The sequence below is a fragment of the Trematomus bernacchii genome, unplaced genomic scaffold (assembly GCF_902827165.1).
Source record: "Trematomus bernacchii unplaced genomic scaffold, fTreBer1.1, whole genome shotgun sequence".
Classification (NCBI taxonomy): Eukaryota; Metazoa; Chordata; class Actinopteri; order Perciformes; family Nototheniidae; genus Trematomus; species Trematomus bernacchii.
In genome coordinates, this window is record NW_022987791.1 from 187,318 (window position 1) to 208,623 (window position 21,306).

At 43.3% G+C, this 21,306-nt stretch overlaps 1 pseudogene; it reads left to right on the forward strand.

Annotated features, from left to right (window-relative positions):
* Positions 1-21,306, forward strand: part of LOC117497681 — a 139,573-nt pseudogene that overhangs the window by 76,736 nt on the left and 41,531 nt on the right.

Genomic DNA, 21,306 nt, shown 5'->3' on the forward strand with positions numbered 1-21,306 from the left:
TTTTTGACATTGGCATCTGAACCCTCTCCAGGTCTGAAAAGATGATGAGACTTTGAACTATCTCAAGCAGGACCATTGTTCTCTGAACTTACATGATGTGTTCTTTATTCAGACTCTGGTGCTGCTTCTTTGTAAACTCTGTGATCTTGAGTTGAATCAGTTTCTGTGGGTTTTGATTTGTCTGGCTGCACATCACGAGTTAGTGTAGAAGGAGCAGAGTTTATGATGTGAAGTCACCACTTTTTATTGAAGGTGAAGAACGTTGTCTTTCATATTAATGAGAGCTCTTTTCACTTTTTGGATCTTACTGTTTTTAACCTGTCGGGAGTGTCCACTTTATAAACGTCTACATTCTCTACTTCTCCAGCTATAATCAGATTATTAAACCTTTCATTATTTCAATCAGGAACATTGTTTTCTAAACTTACATCATGTGTTCTTTATTCAGACTGAGGGAGTGCAGGTTGTCAGAGATCAGCTGGTCTGCTCTGATCTCAGCTCTGAAGTCCAACATCCATCTGAGACATCTGGACCTGAGTCAGAACGCTCTTCAGGATTCAGGAGTGGAGCTGCTGAGAGATCTTCTGGAGAGTCCAGACTGCAGACTGGAGACTCTCAGGTCAGTTCTCCATCTCTATCTTCTGTGCTGAGATGAATATGTGAGAGTTGTGTTGACTCTGAGCTGCAGACATCAGGCTGATATGATCCTGATCCTCACTGAGCATCTTAATGCTAAAGTCTACTTTCTTCTTCTGTGGTTTAGTTCATTGACTGTAGCAGAGCTATGTTAAAGAAAAATCATACTCTGCATAATTCACTTTGCACCTTTAAAAACCTGGAATTCATCTTTTATTCTCTGTCATGTTGTTAAATAAATGACATTATAAACACATGAATACAATAATTAAATATTTCTATTAAAACTATCAAACACTAACAAATATGTTCAGTTGTTGCTGTTTCTAACATGTTTCTGAAGCTGCATGATGCTCAAACTGACTGAATAGTTTAAACTGAAGATGCTGTGATCTATGTCTCCACTATTCCTGAAATAAATATTCTCTATTTATTTTGATCACATTTCTTCTAAATTCATCCTGACTTCTTTGTAAACTCTGTGATCTTGAGTTGAATCAGTTTCTGTGGGTTTTGATTTGTCTGGCTGCACATCACGAGTTAGTGTAGAAGGAGCAGAGTTTATGATGTGAAGTCACCACTTTGTATTGAAGGTGAAGAACGTTGTCTTTCATATTAATGAGAGCTCTTTTCACTTTTTGGATCTTACTGTTTTTAACCTGTCGGGAGTGTCCACTTTATAAACGTCTACATTCTCTACTTCTCCAGCTATAATCAGATTATTAAACCTTTCATTATTTCAATCAGGAGCATTGTTTTCTAAACTTACATCATGTGTTCTTTATTCAGACTGATGAACTGCAGGTTGTCAGAGATCAGCTGTTCTGCTCTGGCCTCAGCTCTGAAGTCCAACATCCATCTGAGAGATCTGGACCTGAGTGCCAACGCTCTTCAGGATTCAGGAGTGGAGCTGCTGAGAGATCTTCTGGAGAGTCCAGACTGCAGACTGGAGACTCTCAGGTCAGTAAGGGGTCGACTCAGTCTCTGCTGGTTCAGCAGGATTGTATTGAACACAGGGAGGTGGATGTGTTCCTCTCACTGGGGAATCTCTCCAGTTCCACCTTCCAGGCGTAGCCTAGCTTAGCACAACACATCAGTGATGTTACCATTTATCTGCAGTTTCTCCTTTTGTTCATCTCATGTTTCTTTTCTTGCGTTCTCCCAAGAACAATATAATGCAAGCTGACAATGCAAAGCCACATTTCAGTCAGGAGCAACTTGTTAACAGACACATCCTCCTCTGCATAATTCACTCTGATCCTTTAAACACCTGGAATTCATCTTATATTCTCCATCCGGTTTCTTTTATAAATGATATAATAAACAGATTAATACAGTTAATACACATTTATATCAAAGTTATTAAACACTAACCAATAATTTCAGGTTTTGCTTTTTCTTTAAAAAATGTCTGAAGCTGCATGATGCTCAAACTGACTGAATAGTTTAAACTGAAGATGCTGTGATCTATGTCTCCACTATTCCTAAAATAAATATTCTCTTTTTATTTTGATCACATTTCTTCTAAATTCATCCTGACTTCTTTGTAAACTCTGTGATCTTGAGTTGAATCAGTTTCTGTGGGTTTTGATTTGTCTGGCTGCACATCACGAGTTAGTGTAGAAGGAGCAGAGTTTATGATGTGAAGTCACCACTTTTTATTGAAGGTGAAGAACGTTGTCTTTCATATTAATGAGAGCTCTTTTCACTTTTTGGACCTTACTGTTTTTAACCTGTCGGGAGTGTCCACTTTATAAACGTCTACATTCTCTACTTCTCCAGCTATAATCAGATTATTAAACCTTTCATTATTTCAATCAGGAGCATTGTTTTCTAAACTTACATCATGTGTTCTTTATTCAGTCTGATGAACTGCAGGTTGTCAGAGATCAGCTGTTCTGCTCTGGCCTCAGCTCTGAAGTCCAACATCCATCTGAGAGATCTGGACCTGAGTGAGAACGCTCTGAAGGATTCAGGAGTGGAGCTGCTGAGAGATCTTCTGGAGAGTCCAGACTGCAGACTGGAGACTCTCAGGTCAGTAAGGGGTCAACTCAGTCTCTGCTGGTTCAGCAGGATTGTATTGAACACAGGGAGGTGGATGTGTTCCTCTCACTGGGGAATCTCTCCAGTTCCACCTTCCAGGCGTAGCCTAGCTTAGCACAACACATCAGTGATGTTACCATTTATCTGCAGTTTCTCCTTTTGTTCATCTCATGTTTCTTTTCTTGCGTTCTCCCAAGAACAATATAATGCAAGCTGACAATTCAAAGCCACATTTCAGTCAGGAGCAACTTGTTAACAGACAAATCCTACTCTGCATAATTCACTCTGATCCTTTAAACACCTGAGTTGAAACTCGACGCTAAAGGGGCCCCCCCTTGCGTTGGAAAGTGACGACAGGGACCCTGACACAACGTCAACATAGGCCGAGTTGTGAGTGAGAATGTGTTGTTCAGTCAGCTGCAACTCATTAACAGACACATTTTACAGTTAAAAAGTTAGTCTGTTTGTTTTTTCTATGAAGTTGTTTTGTTCCTGGACTAATGCCTAGTTAACTCTGTAATGCAGCTGAGAGCTGTGGCAGTCAGTCTTAGTGTTTGCAGAGAGGATATGATGGGATGTAAAGCATGAGATCAGGACTCTGAAGCTGACTCAAAGAACAAACACTTATTTTAAACTGGATCTCAAACTGTTGGATTGTGTTCATCCCTACAGGATCGGATATGGTGGAGAGACGTTCAGATCCAAGATCCAGAAGACCTGTGAGTACTGAAACCATGTCCTCCATTCATCAAGATATTGTACAATAAATCTGATCTTAAAAGGTATTTATAGTACAATAATAATAATTATTGTTTTATTATTATTTTTCTCACCTCTTCTCTCCATCAGGTGTCTCCGATGTGGAACAGGAAGTGAAGACAGACACAAAGGTGAGAGAGGAGCAGCTGCACAGAGTTGAAGCTAGAACTTAACTTGATTTCTAATAAAATAAATAATTTTGTTTGTTCCAGGCTCCTGAATCCTTCTCACCTGAACACACACCTGAGTCTTCATACAGGTATATATTCATTTCATAGTGTTTGATGTCATGTCTTTCACCTTGAGGTTTTGCATCCAATCTCTTTCCAGCAGACATGAATAAAATAATGCCTCTGTGTGTAGGATTGTTTTCTTGTACCAGTCTAGATCCTCGCTGGACTAGACATTTTGTTAATTGAATGAAAGTGTACACACACATCCTGATGCATGTGGACACATCTTCAGTGATGTTCCTGTAACCATCAGGTGTTTCAGATCTTTCAACAAACCCTCCTCCAGGTCAGATCCAGCTGGATGAACACCTGTCAGTCAGAACACAGGCCAGTGAAGGCTTGTTGTAGTAACTTGTCTCTTGTGTGTCTACAGGTTCAGGTGTCCTGGTCCAGGTGAGTTCCAGTGTGCTTCGACTGGCCTGGTGTTCATCATGGCTAAGGAGGCGGAGCTTCTGTACAGGACGGCCCCTTGGGATGAGAGTCTCCTCCAATCAGCTGGCAAGCAGGCAGCAGGGCCGCTGTTCGACGTGAAGAGTTCTGATGAAGCTGCCGTCTGCCAGCTCCACCTGCCGCACAGTGAGACAGAGGAGGGTAAAGACATCTAGTGTTAACAAATACACTTATATAATGTTTAGCACCTTATGATATCCACTACCGTTAAAAAGTTATAAAGCAGCTTTATTAAACTAGTTTAACAAAGATAAGTTAATTCAGACACAAAATCTGTTCTTTACATTCAAAATAGTCGTGCCCCCAAAAGAAGAAGAATTAAATCATTAAAAACATCCATTTAAAGGTGGGGTATGTCATTTATTTCAGAAACACTTGTTATATTCCATGGAATACTCTTAACATCCCGATAGCAATGAATATATTAAATGCTTTGACAATAAATACATTAAAAAATGTAATCTGTGGAAGCCGTGGCCAGTCATCTGCCTCGGCCCGGGGCAGATGACTGGATGGCCTACCTGCCTGTCAGCCTTCCATCTCGTGCACAAACTTATCTTGTGCCCTCATTGGTCATGTGCGCGTTCGTGTGTGTTGGAGGAGGTTGTGTATTTTCAAATTCTGCACTCGAGCTGGTTTCTCCAAAATTACCTACCCCACCTTTAATCGATGTGTTTCATGACATCATTATTGAAGCAGACGATGCAATGCAGCTCTAAATACTGAGTTGGAGTGTCTTTGGGCCTCTGCAGTCTCCTCACTGTATATTAAAGACATGTAAACTGTGACCTGTCAGTCCACAGCATGTTTAGCTGCTAACAGTGCTAACTCAACGCTAACTCACTCTAAGCTAGCAGTTTGATTAATTATTACTTTGTTATCCATCTCTTGCTCTTTCTGCTCTCTACATTGTCAGTCTGGCTGAAGCATGTACAAAACAAAACAACAGACAACAACATTTATAAGTTAGACTTTCTACGCCCTGAAAGCTTTAGAAAACTCTTCACACGTCTAGAGAATCACTCAGACATGAGACCGGACTCAGTCCAGCTGTTCTGGCTGCAGATTACAAACATCTCAGCAGTCTTTTAAATTAGAAAATAATTACGCATGCTCACCTCCAGAAAGATCACAGGGGGACAGAACAATAATTAAACATTAACATAAAAGGTGGAGGATTTAAACTGGTACATCCCAGTGAGGCTCCAAAGTGAATGACATCAGATGAACATTAGCTCTGAACTAAAGTGTCATTGAATATGATGAAGCTGTTTCAGCAGCAAAGCAACAGATGACCAGCTCTTTGTTCCACAGCGCTGCTCCTGGACGGCCTGTTGTCTGTCGTCCACATCACTGATGAAGGCCTGAGCGTCTTGGAGCCGCTGGAGGTCACACGCACTCACGTGGTGGTGAAGGTGCTTCATCTCTCTTCCTTTGGCGTTATCATCGATACATTGAAAAGGCTTCTAAAGTGGCCGATAAATGGCCAAATTCTGCTGTTCCTACGACCCGCGGACAGAGTGGATCAAATACTGGATGTACATCTTCTGCAGAACAACGTCCTTGTGGAGGAGGTAATGTGCTCACCATCAGACTAAACACTGGTTTTAAACCTGTTTCCACACACACTGCTCCTCTTCGCAAACGTTCTCGTGCTGGGAGAAGATTAAGATCTGAACTGAATCTTTTGCGTATATTGCTTGTGCAGATTTAATAATCAGTTCTTCATTATTAACATGGAGTGCCACACTCTACTTTGGTTATCAAACTCGAAGTTTACCTCAATACTTTAAAGGGGACCTATCATGCAAAATGCACTTTTGTACGTCTTTTATACATGAATATGTGTCCCCGGTGTTCCAGGGAACTCACCAAGTGTCAGAAAACACAACCCTCTCTATTTTCTTCCATACCCAAATCTCTAAAAAAGTGGCTGCAACGGATCTGATAAAAACTGATCCAGATTTGAACACTGTCCTGACGTCAGGACGGTGGCGCTGCGGCTATTGGGCCAACTCCACCAATCAGGAGGAGACAGCCATGGCCATTGCCGTTCGAAAGCGCTGGAGACGCTGTAGTACATATGCCAGGCCTGTAGATGGTGCTGTTCTCACTGAATCTGCCCAGAGCTATAAATTGTCAAATTGAGCAAAATGAGGCATGGCTAAAATGCATGATCTGTTTGGTATTTTGAAAAAAAAAAAGTATAAATATGCCTTATATAGGTATGGTCCTACACTATATTATTCAAATATAGCATGATAGGTCCACTTTAAAATACGTTAAAAAAGACATTAAGAAGTAGAGGCCCCCTACTGAGAGAGATAATATGACAGCAGTTGATAAAGCCAGTTGAGTAGCACTTGAAATGTGTTGGCTCTATGAAACCTGATGTACTTATATGATTCTGTTTTCTTCAAGTTTGTATCTTCTTGGTCGAATGCACTTATTGTAAGTCCCTTTGGATAAAAGCCTCAGCTAAATGTAATGTAATGTAATGTAATGTAATAGCACGATAGTTTCATTCTTTTAAAGTCTCTAAGCACGTTTTCTCTGCGGTCAGCACCAACTCTAGGCGGATGGACTACTAGTTACTTTAATACTAACTAGAAAATGCATTTCCTGCTGAAAATGCGTGTGAATGCTGTAAGCTGCACACATTAGTTGCTGAATTGCAGAAAAATCTGAATATGTTATTAGTTGAATGGTGACTAGCTGCTTTTCGCTACAAAAACCAAGTAAGTGTTATAACTCAAATGCATTGCACTGACTTTGTTGAAAACTTAACAGTGACATTTTAAACTGGAAGAATAGGAAAAATAGTGATGAAGCTTAATAAACAAGAAAATGTATAGCCTAAATGTCCTGAAATAGCTGAATAATGTTGTAGTTGAATGGTTTTTGTAGCTGAAAGTAGGCTGAAGGAGTTAGATATGAAATGCACGTAGTAGTATACTATAAGTAAAAGTAGTAGTAGTAGTAATAGCTGTACTAGTAGTAGCAGCTGTAGTATAAGTAGCTGTAAAAGGAGTAGTAGTTGTATTAATAGTAGTGGTGTTAGTAGTATAAGTAGTAGTAGTAGTAGTAGTATAAGTAGTAGTAGTAGTAGTAGTGTTCTATCAGGTGTAAGAGTCGGGAGGACCTGATAATTTATTCTGGCAAATTACTCAGACCTACTAATGAACCTAACCGAAGTTATTGAGTCTATGTAAGTTTATTGCTTGGCTCAGATCCACCAACGATCAGCAAGATCTCACCTCTATTAACTCTCTGAAGAACCAGGTTCAATTAACTGCTGTTTCAATTCAGACGACCCCCTAAATCTGTTTAAGCGATCCCGAAATAATTTTGATATCAGTAAATGAGGTGTGGCCCTACCTAAGTGTGAGTGTGGCAGTGTGCAATCTTACCTTTCAAGCAGGAGAGGAGAGCGCAGATGTCTTTTAAGTTGTCCCAATCCAAAAGGTGGGATCAGTTTATTTGAAGAAAAATAGGTCCAAACTTATACAGGGTTTTTACCGTCTCTCGTTACAACATTATAATCATACTAAACCTATCACGCTGTGCTCATGTTCTAATATGAAACTTTAATTCACAGTTTTACATTTATTACCATAATTTGTAACTTCAACTGCCCAATTCAGTTGTGACATTTAAAATCTCCCGATAGAATTTAGAGGCTTTTCCTCATAAAAGACCGGTGATAATAAAAAGCACATTCAAACTTTCAAAACAAATCAATTCACATCAATTCCATACCTTTTTTCCGACACAGATGGCGGGTACTAACATTCACAAACACACACCTATATCCCGCATGTATTCGGAGGAAGATCCTCACAGGTGGCGGGTACTAATACTCACAAACACATATCAATTAATTCCACTCATTCAACCCAGAAATTCACTCCACTTTCAACAAAGAAATTCGAGAGATATTTACCAAGTTTGAGGCCCCGGCTCCACGGGAACGCATACGGCAAAACGCATAGGAGTAACGCAAACGCAAACGCCAAAAAGCTTCCACCCACACGCAATATACACCGGATTGTCTCAAGCTCCACGAGGCTCCGTTTACATCCAACCGCTGGAAAAGCTGCAGTACATATGCCGAACCTGTACGTGGCGCTGTAACTTCCTTCACAAAAGCAGCGAAGAAGAATGGTTGTCATGGCTGCACTTCTGTTTATTCTCCGCGGTGGGGGCAGAGGGATCCGGGCAGAGTCAACTTGTGTTAAAGTTGAAATCTTCCGGACAAAATTATAAAAGTGCCGGTCAAAGGTCTTCATTGTTATTTATTGAGCTTTAAAACAAATGAATAACGACGATATAATGATATATAATAATAAAATACACAGAGCCTGTCTCTTTTTCCTCTCTACTGACAGCGTCAGTGTCTGTCTCATGCAGCAGCTGATCCTGTAATGAGTGACCCGACAGTAAAAATAAACATATTTATAACTAGTTTAGGTAGTTTGAGAGGTAATTAAAATAGCTAAGGGTGATGATCTGACTTGAAGTGTGTGTTTTCCTCCCGCTGCATCACAGCTGCGTGTCTCCATCCTGTCAGATTAGACTTCACTCGCGTTTATGTCCATATCGAGATAAAGATAAATAATCTGAATTCAGTGTGCAGTGTACTTTTGCGGGGGTGAGCAGCAGAGGCGGGGAGAGGCGGGGCTATTGCGTCGTCATTATCAGAAACGGATGACCGTATAGGCTACCACACGGCCCCGTTGGACCCCCCAGAGCGCTCCGTTCCCAGATCTATCCACCTTTGGACCCGTTGTCGTTTGCAGGGTCCGTTTCTACCGTTCCGTTACGGCGTCGTCGAGCTTAAAGGGCTATACGCAAGAGAAATATGCGGATTCAACCCGTTCCCGTGGAGCCTAGGCCTGAGAGAACCTTACCGAGAGCAAAAACCCAGCTCTCAGGGAGAGAGCGTTACAGAGAGAGAGAGTATACCAGGGGATCCCCCCCCTCTCTCTCGCTCTCTCCAAAAAGAAAAGTTCCTCCCCATCTGCCAGTGTCTTTATGCTCGAAAACAGGATAGAAAAACCTAAAGACACCTCCTCCATACCCATATTTGTGGAAACTGGGCATGGCCTCTGATGTACAGGACTGGACATGACCAGACATATTCTATGGTTCTGGCATAAGACACACCTTCCCATGTTTGTGTAAAAAGGACATGACCCCTACTCTGCAGGACTTGCAAAATATTATTCTCGGCTATGACATAACCACCTTTTTAGGGCCTCAATGTATTTCTCCTTTAGTCAGGAGCCCCCCTCCCTGTCTACTGCTGTGAGGGGAGAGAGAAGAAACTGCCTCTTTCTTATCAGTGACACCCATAAACCATTATAGGCCTTACACACTCAATTTAACAAACCACTTTGTTTATACTGTAAATATAGAAAATCATAAAATATGAAGCATTTTCATTGTGGGTTATACAAGAATATAATTGATTATATTTGATTATAACTAACTTTCGTTTTAATTATTCAACCTGATATGGAGATCTCAACACAGGTTCAAACCCCACTGCAGTCAGCATGTCGTTGTGTCCCTGAGACACTTCACCACAAAGTGCTCCTGTGGGGATTGTCCACAGTATTGAGTATGTAAGTCGCTTTGGATAAAAGCGTCTAACAAGTAACATGTAATGTAATGTCATGTTAGTAGTAGTTGTATGCGTAGTAGTGGTAGTAGTGGTGGTAGTAGTAGTAGTAGTAGTAGTAGTAGTAGTTGTATGAGTAGTAGTGGTGGTAGTATAAGTAGTTGTAGCAGTAGTAGTAGTTGTAGTAGTAGTAGTAGTATTAGTAGTAGTAGCAGTGGTAGTAGTTGTAGTAGTAGTAGTAGTATTAGTAGTAGTAGTAGTTGTATGAGCAGTAGTAGCAGTGGTAGTAGTTGTGTTAGTAGTAGTAGTAGTAGTTGTATGAGCAGTAGTAGCAGTGGTAGTAGTTGTGTTAGTAGTAGTAGTAGTATTAGTAGTAGTAGTAGTTGTATGAGTAGTAGTAGCAATGGTAGTAGTTGTGTTAGTAGTATAAGTAGTAGTAGTAGTTGCAGTAGGAGGAGCAGTAACAGTCATAGTAGTTGTTGAAGTAGTCGGGGGCTTTTATTTAGAAAAAAATAATTTTCCTGTGCGTCTATGGATACAGTGATATTCTAGGGCTTTTATTTTGAAGGTGTGTGTGGTTGGGGGGATGAGAGGGGGAGAAAAACAAATCTCTCCCTGTGTGTGTGTGTGTGTGTGTGTGTGTGTGTGTGTGTGTGTGTGTGTGTGTGTGTGTGTGTGTGTGTGTGTGTGTGTGTGTGTGTGTGTGTGTGTGTGTGTGTGTGTGTGTGTGTGTGTGTGTGTGTGTGTGTGTGTGTGTGTGTGTGTGTGTGTGTGTGTGTGTGTGGTGTGTGTGTGTGTGTGTGTGTGTGTGTGTGTGTGTGTGTGTGTGTGTGTGTGTGTGTGTGTGTGTGTGGGCGTGGCTGCTCTTTGTGGACTTGTTGTCACTGAGATCACTGTTGGGCCCGAATGGTGGGTCAGTTTGATATAATGAAGGCATATAGGCAAGCCAGACAAATGTTGCTACTGAAATCTTTTGAAATTATTTGAATAGAGTTTATATTTTGGGATTGAGAGCAGTTTTACAATATTTTAAAGACCCTCTAGCACTGAGAGTCTGTCCCATATGCCCCCAGAAAATGACACCAGTAATGACAAACAGATGAGAAAGCTGCGTGGGGTCTGGGTGCCGTGTTGGCGGGACGTTGCGGGGCTCGCTGCTCCGCCCTTTAAGGCTTGAGGAGCGGACAGTGTGAGCTGGATTACTGGTGTTGTTTCCTGGTTGCTGCATGGGGCCTGAGCTCCACGGAGCACCGCGGAGCTCAGGCTGAGTGAGTGAGTGTGTGTGCAGAGCTTGGTCTATATCCAGCATCCAGGGAAACACAGCGGGAAATCCACCTCACACTGTCCGCTCCGGGACATGCTCGGGAGTCCCGCCCTGGCAGAGGGTGTGCCTATTGTTCTATAGCTGTGTGCCAATTGGTCCATTTGGACTTAGTGACGTCAATAGGCCCCGGAAGAAAAACATGGAAAAAGAAACATCTACAACGAGGTGTTCTGGGGCAGCACCAAGCCCCCAGGGTGTGCGCCGGACTCAGAGGCAAAAATGTGTTGTGCCCAAACGGCGGTACTACAATTTCCGTATCAGTCCGTGATATCACTGGGCCCAGAAAGACTTTTCCCCATTGACTAACATGGGGAAAAAAACTTCTGTAAATCAGCGGATAATCTTTTTTAAACTAAATAAACTACCCAGTATGAACTATCTTATAGCCCTTATTAGAATCTTTCGGTCCTTAAAGTTGTAAAATGCACTAAAAGCCGAATCTAGATGTATTTTTTCTCTCTCCATTCATTCTAGCTAGCCGAGAGTGGGAGCTCAGGAGGCGGGGCTTAATGACATGAGGCGGGGCTTAAGGGGCGCATGTTCTGTGAGCTACATACGGGTTCTTCTGCTCTGACAGCCAGGCATGACGGGTAATCTGTGACGTTTCGTCTCTCAAAAGTTGGGCCATTTTACCTTCATGCGCCAATGAGCAGCTCTGATAGGAAAGAACGAGACCCCGCCTCCCACGCTCTATCCAGTTCTTACCCTGGAATCAGGATGTAGAGAGTCAGGATGTAGAGAGTCAGGATGTAGAGAGTCAGGACGATGAGAGTCAGGACGTAGAGAGTCAGGACGTAGAGAGTCAGGACGATGAGAGTCAGGATGTAGAGAGTCAGGATGATGAGAGTCAGGATGTAGAGAGTCAGGATGATGAGAGTCAGGATGATGAGAGTCAGGATGTAGAGAGTCAGGATGTAGAGAGTCAGGACGATGAGAGTCAGGAGAGAGAGAGTCAGGAGAGAGAGAGTCAGGATGGAGAGAGTCAGGACGATGAGAGTCAGGAGAGAGAGAGTCAGGAGAGAGAGAGTCAGGATGGAGAGAGTCAGGATGTAGAGAGTCAGGACGATGAGAGTCAGGAGAGAGAGAGTCAGGAGAGAGAGAGTCAGGATGGAGAGAGTCAGGACGATGAGAGTCAGGAGAGAGAGAGTCAGGAGAGAGAGAGTCAGGATGGAGAGAGTCAGGATGTAGAGAGTCAGGACGATGAGAGTCAGGATGTAGAGAGTCAGGACGTAGAGAGTCAGGACGATGAGAGTCAGGATGTAGAGAGTCAGGATGTAGAGAGTCAGGAGAGAGAGAGTCAGGATGATGAGAGTCAGGAGAGAGAGAGTCAGGATGATGAGAGTCAGGAGAGAGAGAGTCAGGATGTAGAGAGTCAGGATGTAGAGAGTCAGGATGATGAGAGTCTAGAGAGTCAGGACGTAGAGAGTCAGGACGTAGAGAGTCAGGACGTAGAGAGTCAGGACGTAGAGAGTCAGGATGTAGAGAGTCAGGACGATGAGAGTCAGGATGTAGAGAGTCAGGATGTAGAGAGTCAGGATGTAGAGAGTCAGGATGCAGAGAGTCAGGATGCAGAGAGTCAGGACGATGAGAGTCAGGACGATGAGAGTCAGGATGTAGAGAGTCAGGATGTAGAGAGTCAGGATGTAGAGAGTCAGGATGTAGAGAGTCAGGATGTAGAGAGTCAGGATGTAGAGAGTCAGGATGATGAGAGTCAGGATGTAGAGAGTCAGGATGATGAGAGTCAGGATGTAGAGAGTCAGGATGCAGAGAGTCAGGATGCAGAGAGTCAGGACGCAGAGAGTCAGGACGCAGAGAGTCAGGACGATGAGAGTCAGGACGATGAGAGTCAGGACGTAGAGAGTCAGGACGTAGAGAGTCAGGACGTAGAGAGTCAGGACGATGAGAGTCAGGATGTAGAGAGTCAGGATGCAGAGAGTCAGGATGCAGAGAGTCAGGACGCAGAGAGTCAGGACGCAGAGAGTCAGGACGATGAGAGTCAGGACGATGAGAGTCAGGACGTAGAGAGTCAGGACGTAGAGAGTCAGGACGTAGAGAGTCAGGACGATGAGAGTCAGGACGATGAGAGTCAGGATGTAGAGAGTCAGGACGATGAGAGTCAGGATGTAGAGAGTCAGGATGTAGAGAGTCAGGATGTAGAGAGTCAGGATGTAGAGAGTCAGGATGTAGAGAGTCAGGATGATGAGAGTCAGGATGATGAGAGTCAGGACGATGAGAGTCAGGACGATGAGAGTCAGGACGATGAGAGTCAGGATGTAGAGAGTCAGGATGTAGAGTGTCAGGATGTAGAGAGTCAGGATGTAGAGAGTCAGGATGCAGAGAGTCAGGATGCAGAGAGTCAGGACGATGAGAGTCAGGATGTAGAGAGTCAGGATGTAGAGAGTCAGGATGTAGAGAGTCAGGACGATGAGAGTCAGGACGATGAGAGTCAGGATGTAGAGAGTCAGGATGCAGAGAGTCAGGACGCAGAGAGTCAGGACGCAGAGAGTCAGGACGATGAGAGTCAGGATGTAGAGAGTCAGGATGCAGAGAGTCAGGACGATGAGAGTCAGGATGTAGAGAGTCAGGATGTAGAGAGTCAGGATGTAGAGAGTCAGGATGTAGAGAGTCAGGATGTAGAGAGTCAGGATGTAGAGAGTCAGGACGATGAGAGTCAGGATGTAGAGAGTCAGGATGCAGAGAGTCAGGACGCAGAGAGTCAGGACGCAGAGAGTCAGGACGATGAGAGTCAGGACGATGAGAGTCAGGATGTAGAGAGTCAGGATGTAGAGAGTCAGGATGCAGAGAGTCAGGACGCAGAGAGTCAGGACGCAGAGAGTCAGGACGATGAGAGTCAGGACGATGAGAGTCAGGATGTAGAGAGTCAGGATGTAGAGAGTCAGGATGTAGAGAGTCAGGATGTAGAGAGTCAGGATGCAGAGAGTCAGGACGATGAGAGTCAGGACGATGAGAGTCAGGACGATGAGAGTCAGGACGATGAGAGTCAGGATGTGGAGAGTCAGGATGAGGAGAGTCAGGATGATGAGAGTCAGGACGTAGAGAGTCAGGATGATGAGAGTCAGGATGTAGAGAGTCAGGACGTAGAGAGTCAGGATGTAGAGAGTCAGGATGTAGAGAGTCAGGATGCAGAGAGTCAGGACGATGAGAGTCAGGACGATGAGAGTCAGGACGATGAGAGTCAGGACGATGAGAGTCAGGATGTGGAGAGTCAGGATGAGGAGAGTCAGGATGATGAGAGTCAGGACGTAGAGAGTCAGGATGATGAGAGTCAGGATGATGAGAGTCAGGACGTAGAGAGTCAGGATGATGAGAGTCAGGATGTAGAGAGTCAGGATGTAGAGAGTCAGGATGATGAGAGTCAGGACGTAGAGAGTCAGGATGATGAGAGTCAGGATGATGAGAGTCAGGACGTAGAGAGTCAGGACGATGAGAGTCAGGATGTAGAGAGTCAGGACGTAGAGAGTCAGGATGATGAGAGTCAGGACGTAGAGAGTCAGGATGATGAGAGTCAGGATGTAGAGAGTCAGGATGTAGAGAGTCAGGATGAGGAGAGTCAGGACGATGAGAGTCAGGACGTAGAGAGTCAGGATGATGAGAGTCAGGATGATGAGAGTCAGGACGTAGAGAGTCAGGACGATGAGAGTCAGGATGTAGAGAGTCAGGACGTAGAGAGTCAGGATGATGAGAGTCAGGACGTAGAGAGTCAGGATGATGAGAGTCAGGATGTAGAGAGTCAGGATGTAGAGAGTCAGGATGTAGAGACGTAGAGAGTCAGGATGTAGAGTCAGAGTCTGGTTGCTAACAAACGCCATTGTAAAACATAGACACTGATGTTCTGCTGTAACGGTGGTGGACTCATCAGAACAGAGTGGGCGAGCTGACCAATCAGAGCACAGTGGGCTCATAGGGAGGGGGGGGGCAGGAGCTCCAACAAGCCGTTTAGGACAGAGAGTGAATACACATACTATTGTGGAAGTCAGCGTATGTCCTGCCTTTGCTGAAAGGAGGGGAGGCAACTGTTTTAAATAATTATAGACCCATCTCTAAATTATCAGTTCTGGCTAAGGTTCTTGAACGCCTAGTGAGTGAGCAGGTAAAGGTGTTTTTATGTACAAATGACATCCTGTCTAAACATCAGTCAGGCTTCAGAAAGCAACATAGCACCATCACTGCCACAATGAAAGTGGTGAATGATGTGGCGAGTATTTTAGATAATAAGCAGAGTTGTGCAGCTCTATTTATTGACCTTTCCAAAGCGTTTGATACCGTCGATCATCACATCTTAAAGCAGAGGCTACTCAGTATTGGCATATCCAGCCATGCAGTGGGGTGGTTTGTGAACTACCTCTCTGAAAGGTCTCAATGTGTTCATTTTGCGTATCACAGTGCACTGAGATTTGTGACAAACTGTAAAGCATTAACCCATCACTGTACCCTGTATGCAAGGGCTGGTCTGCCTTCACTAACTGCACGGAGGCTCAGTCACTGGTACATTTTTATATATAAAGCCATGTTAGGGAAACTTCCATCCTACATCTGCTCCCTGATCTCACGGTGAATTGTAAGTGGCTACTGCCTGAGATCGCATGCTGTGGTTTTATTAAATGTGCCAACTGCTAGGACTGTCTTAGGGAAAATAGCATTTAGATGCGCAGCTCCACTGTCCTGGAATAGTCTGCAATTAAAATGGAAACTGAGCAATCTGGTGCCACTAAATGTTTTTAAAGCTCTGTTGGATGCTACTGAATCGGAAGCTGTTGGTACCTGTGCATGTGGATAGTTATGTAAATTGTAATCCCTGAAATGATGCTGTATGATGTCCTTTTGTTGCTCTGTTATGTTTTTAATGTTTCATGTGGAACCTACTTGAGCAGGTCTCCCTTGAAAAAGAGATCAATGATCTCAATGGGATACAACCTGGATAAATAAAGGTTTGAAATGAAATGAAATGAAACTATACAGAGATGCTGTATGAGAAACCAATGTGAGTTTGGAACATTGAACAATGTAAATATATTCTAGTAGACCTCAACAATGGAATTATGATCAGTAGAAATGGCCATCCCATGGAACCTTTAACTAGACCCTCCAGAAAAACGCGATTATGCGATCGCATAATTTGCCGCATAATCAGCAAAATGGCGCAGATTTTTAAAAGGGCGCATATTTATTAAAAGGTCGCATAATCCCCGCATTTTTCCACACAAAGTTGAGGAAAAAAAAAGTTAACGTGAAGTAGTGATGTCATCAGCTCGCGCAGGTAAACAACACCGTAGAGTGAATGTGTGGAACTCACACGAGAGAGAAAACAACAAGATCAGCACCATATAGATTATTATATACTATTATACTATTATTATTATATACTATTATACGGCTCTGACCAAGATGAACAAATCGAATCCATCTCATTTGCCTACGAACATTTCTGCTAAAGACCGGGCAAAGCAGTACCCCGATGTCTTGCACGAAAGTGGGGGGAAACTATTCTGCACCCCGTGCAACTGTGTGTTGGAGCATAAGAGAAAACTTTGATTCATTCAACATTCGAAAATGGCTTTCTGCTGCTGGCGGACAAGAAGCCAACAACTCGCGTTCACCGAGGCATCAACCTCCAAAACCCTTTCGAGGGCTACAAGAAACGAGGTGAGCAGCCTACAAGATTGAAAGCTGGTCAGATAACGAACGAGTAAATGAAAACAGAATGAGGCGGAGAAGAGTGTGTGTGGTGTGTGTGTGTGTGTGTGTGTGTGTGTGTGTGTGTGTGTGTTGTGTGTGTGTGTGTGTGTGTGTGTGTGTGTGTGTGTGTGTGTGTGTGAGAGTGTGAGAGTGAGAGAGTGAGTGAGAGAGTGAGAGAGTGAGAGAGTGAGAGAGTGAGAGAGTGAGAGAGTGAGAGAGTGAGAGAGTGAGAGAGTGAGAGAGTGAGAGAGAGAGAGAGAGAGAGAGAGCGTGTGAGAGTGATTAAAATAGCCTATATATAAATACATAAATAACACTTTGTGATGTAGCTTGCTTCTAGTATGCTTGTTTATCATAGGAACTCTTTAAAAGGGCTCACTTTCATTCAGTAGTAGCCTAGTAACAGGGTGTGGGAGAAGAATCACCTTTTTTCCGCTTCCCGCATATTTCGCAACTTTTCGCATATTTCCGCATATTTCGCAACTTCACCGCATAAAATCACATAAAAACCCTGCATGTTTAATCGCATAATCAAGGATTTTAGCCCACATAATCAAGGATTTTAGCCCGCGTTTTTCTGGAGGGTCTATTTAATGGCGAGTACGGCAAATAAGAGTTGTAACAAGTAGTAGCGCTGAGCAAATTGAGAACACGACGACACACTTATAAAAAAAAAACACACTTTATAAAGTCAGGCAACACTAACCAGGCTTCGTGTGATTCTGTTTATTTGTACCTTACTTTGACCATCCGTTCGCTGTTATTGATCATTGGGAGCAGGCAGACATGTTGTTTGTTATTATAGCAGCTATCGGATGGAATCAATACATGGGCTGCACAGGTTGTCATGTCCGACTATCACAAGTAGAATCATAATGAAAAATACGCCGGTAAAATGTGCCTGTAGAAAACGGCTTAGCAAGTAGTCAGTTTAGCTTCGGTTGCTATGCTAACATCACCCATGTTATACCAGAGAAACTTTCATAACAGCGTTGTGATGCCAAACAGCGTCAATTCAGACTGACACACATTCACTTATTATGTCATGATAAAGCAGCGGCAGCACCAGTCGGGCTCTGAGTGGTGGAAACACTAAAGAGAAGAACCAGTTAAGCACCAGAAAAAGAACGGATCTTGAACCGGAACCGTTTTGGTGGAAAAGGGGCAAGAGGCAACCATTATAAAATGTACCAAAACCTAAACTGGGATAAGTAAAAAACTGTAGAAGATATAAAAAAATCTGAATACAAGTTCAATAGCTGAACGTCTTGTGTCTGTTTTAAAGTTGGAATGAAAGTATGTGGAAGGAGTAGCATTTGGTGCACGGTGTAGCTAAAAGAGGATTTGAAGGTTCCTCCCATTGAGTTACATGTTAAAAAAATAGTTTATAAAGATGAATATTTCAAAAAGTATACAAAGTTTTGAAGTAATTTAAAGTTTTCCATCATGTGCTGAAAAGGCTGAATATTTTTGATATTTGGTTTCTGTAGCTGAAAGTATGCTGAAGTTATTGAGAGCTAAAATATAGAATAGAAGAATAAAGAAAAGGAATTAACTATTTGCTAATTTCCACCAGGCAAGACGTCTCGACGACGGGGAGTATTTGTTTAGATCAGTGGAGCAAAAAATCCTTAAACCGTGGGTTTTGTGCCGTTAAGGTTCGTTGTGGCTTTACAACATCCTTTGCTTGTCCTCAGGTCAGAGCCGGACATTAAGTATTAAAACTGGGGAGTTTTGTCCTTGATCTTCCATTAGACATCATAGTGATGTTAGCCATGGCTAGCCAACCCTCTGGTAGTTTTTAGGGATTAGAGCCGGCATCTTGTGTGATCGCATACAGGAATTGGTCATGTGATTAATTTGCATTCATTATTTTAACGCGTCAAGGTTTCCAGATTAAGAGTGAGGATGTAGAGAGTCAGGATGCAGAGAGTCAGGACGCAGAGAGTCAGGACGCAGAGAGTCAGGACGATGAGAGTCAGGACGATGAGAGTCAGGATGTAGAGAGTCAGGAAGTAGAGAGTCAGGATGTAGAGAGTCAGGATGTAGAGAGTCAGGATGTAGAGAGTCAGGATGTAGAGAGTCAGGATGCAGAGAGTCAGGACGATGAGAGTCAGGACGATGAGAGTCAGGACGATGAGAGTCAGGACGATGAGAGTCAGGATGTGGAGAGTCAGGATGAGGAGAGTCAGGATGATGAGAGTCAGGACGTAGAGAGTCAGGATGATGAGAGTCAGGATGTAGAGAGTCAGGACGTAGAGAGTCAGGATGTAGAGAGTCAGGATGTAGAGAGTCAGGATGCAGAGAGTCAGGACGATGAGAGTCAGGACGATGAGAGTCAGGACGATGAGAGTCAGGACGATGAGAGTCAGGATGTGGAGAGTCAGGATGAGGAGAGTCAGGATGAGGAGAGTCAGGACGATGAGAGTCAGGACGTAGAGAGTCAGGATGATGAGAGTCAGGATGATGAGAGTCAGGACGTAGAGAGTCAGGATGATGAGAGTCAGGATGTAGAGAGTCAGGACGTAGAGAGTCAGGATGATGAGAGTCAGGACGTAGAGAGTCAGGATGATGAGAGTCAGGATGTAGAGAGTCAGGATGTAGAGAGTCAGGATGTAGAGACGTAGAGAGTCAGGATGTAGAGTCAGAGTCTGGTTGCTAACAAACGCCATTGTAAAACATAGACACTGATGTTCTGCTGTAACGGTGGTGGACTCATCAAAACAGAGTGGGCGAGCTGACCAATCAGAGCACAGTGGGCTCATAGGGAGGGGGGGGGCAGGAGCTCCAACAAGCCGTTTAGGACAGAGAGTGAATACACATACTATTGTGGAAGTCAGCGTATGTCCTGCCTTTGCTGAAAGGAGGGGAGGCAACTGTTTTAAATAATTATAGACCCATCTCTAAATTATCAGTTCTGGCTAAGGTTCTTGAACGCCTAGTGAGTGAGCAGGTAAAGGTGTTTTTATGTACAAATGACATCCTGTCTAAACATCAGTCAGGCTTCAGAAAGCAACATAGCACCATCACTGCCACAATGAAAGTGGTGAATGATGTGGCGAGTATTTTAGATAATAAGCAGAGTTGTGCAGCTCTATTTATTGACCTTTCCAAAGCGTTTGATACCGTCGATCATCGCATCTTAAAGCAGAGGCTACTCAGTATTGGCATATCCAGCCATGCAGTGGGGTGGTTTGTGAACCTCTCTGAAAGGTCTCAATGTGTTCATTTTGCGTATCACAGTGCACTGAGATTTGTGACAAACTGTAAAGCATTAACCCATCACTGTACCCTGTATGCAAGGGCTGGTCTGCCTTCACTAACTGCACGGAGGCTCAGTCACTGGTACATTTTTATATATAAAGCCATGTTAGGGAAACTTCCATCCTACATCTGCTCCCTGATCTCACGGTGAATTGTAAGTGGCTACTGCCTGAGATCGCATGCTGTGGTTTTATTAAATGTGCCAACTGCTAGGACTGTCTTAGGGAAGGCATTTAGATGCGCAGCTCCACTGTCCTGGAATAGTCTGCAATTAAAATGGAAACTGAGCAATCTGGTGCCACTAAATGTTTTTAAAGCTCGGTTGGATGCTACTGAATCGGAAGCTGTTGGTACCTGTGCATGTGGATAGTTATGTAATTTGTAATCCCTGTAATGATGCTGTATGATGTCCTTTTGTTGTTCTGTTTATGTTTTTAATGTTTCATGTGGAACCTACTTGAGCAGGTCTCCCTTGAAAAAGAGATCAATGATCTCAATGGGATACAACCTGGATAAATAAAGGTTTGAAATGAAATGAAATGAAACTATACAGAGATGCTGTATGAGAAACCAATGTGAGTTTGGAACATTGAACAATATAAATATATTCTAGTAGACCTCAACAATGGAATTATGATCAGTAGAAATGGCCATCCCATGGAACCTTTAACTAGACCCTCCAGAAAAACGCGATTATGCGATCGCATAATTTGCCGCATAATCAGCAAAATGGCGCAGATTTTTAAAAGGGCGCATATTTATTAAAGGTCGCATAATCCCCGCATTTTTCCACACAAAGTTGAGGAAAAAAAAAAGTTAACGTGAAGTAGTGATGTCATCAGCTCGCGCAGGTAAACAACACCGTAGAGTGAATGTGTGGAACTCACACGAGAGAGAAAACAACAAGATCAGCACCATATAGATTATTATATACTATTATACTATTATTATTATATACTATTATACGGCTCTGACCAAGATGAACAAATCGAATCCATCTCATTTGCCTACGAACATTTCTGCTAAAGACCGGGCAAAGCAGTACCCCCCCGATGTCTTGCACGAAAGTGGGGGGAAACTATTCTGGCACACCCGTGCAACTGTGTGTTGGAGCATAAGAGAAAACTTTGATTCATTCAAACATTCGAAAATGCTTTTCTGCTGCTGCGGACAGAAAGCCAAACAACTCCTCGCGTTCACCGAGGCATCAACCTCCAAAACCCTTTCGAGGGCTACAAGAAAACGAGGTGAGCAGCCACAAGATTGAGCTGGGCAGA